This window comes from Anopheles coluzzii, chromosome 2 (assembly GCF_943734685.1).
Source record: "Anopheles coluzzii chromosome 2, AcolN3, whole genome shotgun sequence".
Classification (NCBI taxonomy): domain Eukaryota; kingdom Metazoa; phylum Arthropoda; class Insecta; order Diptera; family Culicidae; genus Anopheles; species Anopheles coluzzii.
In genome coordinates, this window is record NC_064670.1 from 1,410,040 (window position 1) to 1,418,814 (window position 8,775).

The following is an 8,775-nucleotide window of genomic DNA, read 5'->3' on the forward strand; positions in this document are numbered from 1 at the left end:
GCATTGGTTATCGATTTTGAGTAAATTTCAGATTAAAATTACCAAATCCTTGGCCCCACCGTACGTATCTACACTCATCCACACATCCCTGCACCAACATACGCACACACACACACCACTTCCAGGGTGGTTGGAATTCGATGCGCTTTGGAAAATGTGCGAAAACATTCAACGATGCTGAAGGCCCTTCCCAATCGATAGATAGCCGAACTTTTAATTAAGATAAAAATTCATCCCACGTAGCAGGTCTCCGTTTTTCCACAGGCCGCTTTCCGTCGGGCCTCGACCGAAACGTATTCGAGAGCAAAACATCCCAGTAGCAGGCAGCGTATCGTTGGTATTTTCCAAGAGATTCGGTTTCAATTATTTCCTCCGAGAGAATATTAATTTTCCGCTTTCACATATTTTAGCCTCAACGCTTGATGGATATCCAACCAGCAAACAACAACTTCTGCCTGCTGCCAACTTCAGCATGCTCAGGTGTCTCGGGGGTGGGACGTCTTGGACCAGGGTAAGCTTTATTCGGCCGCAACCTATCGAGGAAGCTGGTTTAAGGCGAACCAAAACACAACTTTAAATCCAACCTATCTTGAATATTATCCAATATTTCGGTGAACTCGTCAACGCTTGGACCGGTTGGAATGCGTTGCGAAGGAATTTACCGTGGGATTTATTTAATTATACCAAATGATGGGGCCCTACAGTGAACGATAGTTTGAACCACGCATGATTTGCCACAATTGATTAATTTGTTTGATTTTCCAGTAATCGTACCCAGCGACAATCGGCCGGTGGCCTACCGAGAAAGCCATAATCGGCCAACCAATTAATTTGCACATGTCGATATGATTCCAATAAATTCTGTTCAAAATGGCTACGTGGTAGTGTAGCAACCTAAGTACCACTGTACATGTGAACAAACGGACGTAAGAGAGATGGTACAAGTTTTTTCCACCCTGCTGCTCCAATCCGTAAACAGCAACCAATTGTGTAATGAATTTTAATCCGCTTGGAGCGCAAGGGTTTGGAAGTAGATAAGAGCATTATGTTTGAAACAATATTTTTGCACACACCGGCGGTAAGGCATAATCATCGCGAGCGAAACTTCGCATCTACTTCCTGCGTCTGTTTATGCCTTCGGTTACCAATTGGGGCTTGTGTGCGTTTGTGCAAGTCATCTTTCAAAAGAGAATTAATACTGAAGCTCGGTTTCGGATTGGATAATTTCGGCATGAACAAGCCTTTCTTTGCTTGCAACGACCAAGCACAGTTTACGCAATTGTACTTAACCGTTGAGGCGGAATAAGAACAACTCATTATTATGTCCAACTGCTGCTGCTGCCGCTGCTGCTATGGCATTATCGAATATTGAACAATAGGTATGGCATACGTCTGTACTGTAATTATGTGAGTGCAAACGATTGGACGGAATCGCAACGGGGTCGGAGGTGCAGCATCGCAACACTGTCATCTCGTTTGCGTAACACACAGCTCCAGCTCCAACTAAAATGGCGTCGGCTACGTGGCTACGAAACGAGGTTGTTTTCTCCATTTGCCACGCACTGTGCGTCATGGCGAAACGTGTACACCCTAGCAGCAAGGAAGCAGCATTTTCACACTCTTGGTAAAATTCAAATGTTTTCCACATGCCTTCCATGGAGCCATCCACCGGGTGCGTGAGCTCCTGCGTTTGGTGCCCAGCGACAGCACGTCACGTAGCTTCCGTTTTTCGGTGACATTCGCTTCGCGCACGGAGCTGCGTACAAACGACTCCTCGCGCCTGCAAATGTCAAACGGCTGACAGTAATGAGAATGACAAAGTGCCACTATGTGCGTCCCATACTCCTGAGGGGGGGGCGAAAATTAGGTCGACCATTCGCCAAACGGGACCGAGGCGAGGGCGAGAACGTTCGAGAGACACTCGCAGTAAACGAAAATCACTCACGTACCGACCACCGGCCGGAATGTTTGTCTCGTCTCGCTTTGGAGGTGTCAGGGCGGTGTCGTGCACACTAGAGTCAACAGCAACACAAGCAACGACTCTACTCTCTTGCATCAATATCGATGGAATGTTTCAGCAGCACACGATCAGCAGAATGAAACCACCAACCATGAAGCCAACGGGTTTGATCCGTTCATCAAAAAGTAGTGAAAAATAGTGGCACCCGACACAGGGTGGGCTCGGAATGAGATTTATGTATCGAGGGGATTACAGAAATAAATGGCACGCGCTAACTCTTGCGTCAACAATGTTTGTAAACATCACGGTTTCCATCTTGGCGCTTCTCGACAGCACGAAGATACCGATGCGGATGCTGATAGACCAGGATCTTGCCTGACGTTGACAACTCATCCCCCACGCTCCCTTAACCGGCACAGCCTCATCACGCGAACACTCGAACGCTCATCACGATTACATCATGTCGTATGTTAATTAATTTCCCACCCAGCGCTCTTTGCTACCGGAGCTTATTATACATTCTTCAATCAGGTACGTATGTCAAGGACATCCACAAACACACGGACACACACACCCTCACCACAGAAGTGCTGGCTGAACGACACCCCCGTCCGGATGCTGCACGGCCAGAGCAGAATCACTGCGACACAATTGAAATATGACACGCTTTTGACGTCCTGACCCTGGAGAGCACATGACGTACACCGGTTTGCGGTTCGCCGATACCCGGGTGCCACCTTGCCGATAGACCACGGCTATGCTCGTGCTTTGTTGATGTTCTTTCCCGGAAGTGCTGGGTATCGATGGTATCGGCACGGCTGTGACACCGTAACCGCCATTGTGGTTTGGACGCTGCAGTGCAACACGGATACTCAAACAAACCGTCTTGAAGCACAGCACGTTCCTGCCAGATCAGAGAGATCAGCTCAAGCAGTCAGTGCTTTATTTTCGTGCCAGCTAAATTAAGATAACGTGTGCATGGTTCAGGCGTCACAAAAACAGCCAGCAATCCTTAATGTTCTAGTGCTGATGGTGCGATGACATGGCACAGTTATATTCTAACCAGAACAAAACACTATCCGCACTATCGGAAACCAACGCTCTCTCATCACAATCACGAACGATTCCAGCGTTCTGGCACTGTAGAACACAAAAACAATCACACCACCACGCCGTTTGGTCGGGCATCTCTCTCTCATCTTCTCATTTTACGCCCAGGACACGTACCCATCATATCAACAATTATAGTTCACTGCGCAAAAATTAATGCATCACTTCCGTGCCGACTGGACCCTCGCCGCACTCCATACACATGTACGCAAAACGATTGTCCAACGTCCACCGGGCGTGACTCGTCTAGTAGCATCTCGTCGCTCCCACAAAACCCGTCCCCGCCCGTCCCCAGCAGGGACTATCATCGTCATCTTCACAGTGTTGCGGTCCTGTGGTTAAAGTGCTCGTGCCGTTTCCAACCAGCGTCGGCTCCAACGTGAACGTGGATTGGATTACCGGATACGGGATTCCGACGGTTCACCGTCGTCCCGGTCCCGCACAACCTCACACACTTTAACTCTCGCCACTTGCCTCATTTACATAACGCGCCTGGTGGCTGGAGAAGGTGGTGAAAACGGCAGCGCTTGTCGATGGTTAACGATATCCCGGCTAACGAAGTATTCACAGTTTTTGTTTCAACGACACCCCATCCGCAAGGCAAACGGAGGAGACACTTGCCTTTTTTTTTTAGCTCTCCCCAACTATATATTGAGTGCGGCGTAAGTGTATGCAAAGGATTATTAGATACTCTGGTGCTGCGTTTCTTGCGATCAGCTGCATGAGCTGAGCTTTCGCCATGGCTTTGGGTCGTTTTTCGTATTCAAAAGCTGTTGATAAAATAATTTAACTTCTTCGTTCGCTGCGTTCGATCGGGGAGATGTAAGGAAACGACCGCCGTGGCCGTTCGGGCTTTTCGATATCGTCGTCTGGTAATGCTGGCAAACAACACATTCACTTCACTTCGTAAGCCGTACAGAGAGTATGGATTTAATGCGGAAAGGGAGCTTCCATTCCAAGGGACATTACATTAACAAATCGATTTTATGAAGTTGAGAGCTTATGGTAATGTGAAACTTAATCCAAAAATCAAATAAATTAACAAACCGAGGACAACATGGTACCGTCCTTAATGAATTATAATTTCGATCTTATCTGCAACCTGATTAAGAAAGAGACAAACATGTCGCTAAGAACGATTTGCGTGAAGCTCAGCAACCAAACATCCCCTTCACATATGCTGTGCGGTACATTTTGCTCGCATTTTGTAAATGCACTGTGCATCGTTGTGCATTGTGGCAGGGATTTATTGCCCCGGCAACCATCCCATCGTGTGGGCAAAGTGTTTTTCGCCCGGCAGACAGATCCGTACCGAAGTGCACTCCGAAAGAAAATCAGTCGAGTGCATCTCGAGGCCAACCGAGATGTTGGGTCTATTTCATCCATTCATCCCAGTCCCAGTGCGGCACGGCAAGTGATTCTGCCCGCCGGTGGTGGTGAGTGTGCAATTAAAATTTTCCCCAGAAAACAGAAGCTGTCCGGTGCTACAAATGGACACGGACACATCTCTACCGCAGCTGTTGTCGTTCGGGCAGGCGTCTGGTGCGATTGCAGGCGAAAAAAGACTGCCGAGTCCGTTCCATCCGCTCACCTGTCAGTCAGTCTTGTTGTGAAGCACTGTGTGGGCTTGGGTTTGGGACGCCTGTTTAGCGAAAGCAAGTGAGCAGGTTTCACCTTTTCCATTCTGTATTTCTGTTACCGTAAAGACAGCATCCAACCCACACCATCAACAGCATGTGGTGAACGATAGTGCTCGGAAAATCATTTCAATCGTCGCCGCCGCACTTGATGATGCCGATGATGATGTGTCAGACATTGTTTCGGTTTGGGACGTGCATCCGAATCTTATCTCCCCAAAAAAAAAATGGAAAATGCTTCGCAAATGGATCTTTCAGGTGTGTGTGTGATCCTTTTCAGTCTATGGCTATGTGAGGTACGTGCACAACACATTTTTATTTACTCTGGCCACTTTGCACCCCGGAGAACACACAAGCTCACGCCGCACCGTATGCTTGTATTCTTACCGCCCTCCTACAGGGCGCCATAATTGCAAGATTGCCAAAGATCGCACCGGAAATGCTTTCGAAAGTAGAACAACATGCTTTTTTATCCCTGGTATATCTGGAACGCCAAACGCCTGGGGAACAGATAAAAAATCGAACAACGGCTGATGGGACGCCGTAAAGTAAGGAAAAAGTACCACCAAGTCTGAAAACAGCAGCCACACCGAACCACTTGCTAGTGAGATAGCAGCCAACAGACACAGAGAAAAAAAATTCACCGAATGATTGAAGCTTTGGAAATAATTGTTTGCTCTCGTCTTTGTTCGCGCGCGAGCGCGCATGTTGCTGAGGAAGCGATAAACCATTTCGCCCAAAGCTTTGGCCCTCGGATCCGGCATATAAGGAGTACGTCCGTGTGCACAAATTGAAAAAAACCCTTCCTTTTCTTCCCGCCAGCCAGAGCAACCGACTGGTGCATTAGATTGCAGCGATTGCATCCAGCAGGGAATGGACTGCAGCCAAATGCTTCCCGCCTCAACGGGGTGACGGTGCTCCCGCAGTTCTTAGTTCATTTTCGCGTCCGGAAACTGAATTGCACATTGTAAAACAGATTATCCTGCACTTTTCGTCCGTTTGGCAAGCGTTTGAAGCTGACGCTTGCCTCAGGTAAGAAAAACAGATGCTTTTACACAAAACGTACATACTGCACACATTCCCCTGCGGTCGGTGGATCTTTTTGGCAAATAAGTAAAACCCGAGCAAAACGAAAAAAACGCAATTACCACACAGTGGAGAGCTCCGGGAAGCTGCACTCTGTGCGCAAACAACGTTCAGAGCGTGAATCATTGTCCTAGTTGCTTAGCTAGCAAAAAATTCTCAAATTAATTGCTAAACGCAACCTGTACTATTATAATAAGCTGCATCAAAACAGCGACACAGATACATTTCATTTCACCACCTTTATACATCTTTAAGTACGCATTTAAAGCGAAACTTTCCCCCGGTAAGCAGAACATTATCAAAAGGAAACTGTTTCCATTGTACGGCGAAGAATATGATACTATAAACAACAAACGCTTTGCAACAGCGCCTGCACTTTCGGAACCTTGGCGTCAACCGTGCTTCTGTTGGTATCTTTTTTTTTTGTGTATGTGTGTCCAACCACTTTTCTTTCGCTCTGTGTCCTTTTCGTGAAGCGTCCGGAAGCGGACAAAGAAGCACATTTTTGTCCGATGGTATGCGGAGGAGGCTTGTGAACGGGTGGGGTACAATGAGCAAGTCGACTTTTTCCCTCGCGCTTTCCCTGCAAACCGGTACCAAACTCAAGCTCGCCAGATAAGCGAAGAAAGAGGCAGGCTTAAGGAATCATCCCACACAAAAGACAGCTCCTGGGGCGTACAACACCGGACGGATGACAGACAGGCGACCTGGTTGTGTTGTGGTGTACGACCTGGATTTACTTTCCTGTCCACCCACCTTGCCCGCAATGCCACAAACAAAGGCTATGCATCATTTCTAAACCTACGAGACGAGACGTGGCAGGGTGGCTCGATCCTCGTTACGCCTACCGAGGTGAAGCCACTCTTGCCAACCGTGAATTGAAACTAAGGACTCTAACCGCTGCAGGTCTATCGTTTTCGCTTGGCCCCACACACACCGGCTAACCGACCGTTGGCAACCGTTGCTGATGGATGGGATAATGGAACTCGTTAGGCTGTGCGGCCGTATCGTGACGAAGGATCTCTTGTACCAGTTTAGCAACTGCCAACACACACGCTGGTGCTCCCTTTTACAGAAACTATCCCTTTCAATCGTATCTCGGGCGTCGGCATTGCCTTCGTCATTCATTCCGTGCGCCACGGGGAAAAGTGCACTCTCTTACCAGTTAGCCATATCCGCCATATGTAAAGCCAGTCAAAGGGTCCGGGAATGTTGCACATCCGACATGAGTACTGGTCGCCGGTACAGCTCTACGTTTCTGGCCATGCGGGGTCGACAGGTGCAGGCCAAAAAACCTTACCATTACACACACACACTCACTTTGCCAAACGATGTCGTGCCGCTTTCTCGTAACAGTTTGTCGGACGCCGTTCAGCAAAGGCGCTTGCCGTGGGATCGGGAGATTAAATCCATAATTCATATCTGATGCCATGCCTACCACAAGCGTATTCACAGTACGACCGACCAAACAGAAGCGTGGTGGGAAAAAAGAAACTCCAAAAAGTCTACCACGAAACGAAAACGGAAGCCGTGCGGAGCGCTATCAGTGCGAAATCCATCAGGCTAGATTTACCTTGCCGTCAGCCCAGACAATCGTCTGAACCATCGGACTTGATGTATTTTGGGGGGGCTAGATGTTGAGCAAACCCGACGGTGACGGACGCACAGGAGACGTTCGCTGCTCTGCTGCCAAGCCGCATGCTTTGCGTAGCTTCCAAGGTTTTCGACCCGTGGTCGCATTTTTCACCACATTATAACATATTTATTATGATAAAGTGCTTTTTATCACGTGATTTTTCGACTTCTGCCAGACACCGCGGTGGTGGTGCTTATCTTCGTGCTCTTTCCCTGCGCGCCGTCTTGCGAGCGTGCGCTAGCGTTATAAGTTTGGTAAGTTTTATAGTGGTTTCGTTACTTTCAACTGACATTAAAGTCGAAAAACTAAACACTAGTTTACCCGTGCCGGGTGAGTCTTCTGTAGAGCAGTTCATATATTCGCCAACGGTCACGTATTGCGGTATACTCTGTTTCAAGCGGTGTGATTTATTTTACCGCAATGCTACACACAACGACGTGAAGATGTAATTGAACGACTTTTGTACCCATTTGTAGACAAAATAATGACTTGGCAATTATATTTCATGCTTTTGAAGGGGGTCTTTTATCAAAAGTTGTTGCCATATGTGTATTGCTCTAAGAAATGGATACGCTTCTTCACAAATGCCACACCTTTTTCATGCATCAATCGATTTCCGAACGTAAAACATCACCGCAGATGATTGACAGGCGGCGTATGTATGCAAACAAAGAGAACATAAGTTGGTCCCTTTTGACAAAGGAAAAGAAAAAGAAATCGAGGGTCTGTTACCGGAAAGTGGACATTCTTTTCAACTTCACGTCCACTACCGAGAAAAACGGTTACTTACCCACAACATGTTACTCTCAAACAAACCGAAACAAAAGAAACTGTAAACCTTTTGTGGCTCCGTTATAGTTGAACTATTTTCAACCAAAAATAAGCGAACCAAACGAACACACCGGAAATGAAGCTCCAGATCGTAGCAGAAGGAAAACTCATACACAGCACACAACAGGGCAGAAACCCAATCGACCGTGCAGCCTAAAGAGGGTTGGTAAAGGATTCAATTTGCCGAGAAGTCAGGATGTCGATTGTTCCAGTAAGCTTTTTGTTGCGAGAGGAGTTAAATGTGTTTATGAGTGTGTGTGTCTGGGTGTATGTGTGTAAGGTGAATGGAATGGGTGGGATATGGGGCAAAAGGATACCTTACACATTCCGCAGTTTGGCACTTTCGATCACGCAAGCGACAAACATGGGACGGTTAGTTAATATTGCCCAGGAGAAGGATAGGAGCGTTGATATTTAGAATGGGTTTCACTTGAACGTGTGCTCCCAAAACCCGAGAGCTAATATTGATGACCTCTGGTAAACGATACCCGACAAAAAGGTCACTTCAATAGTGC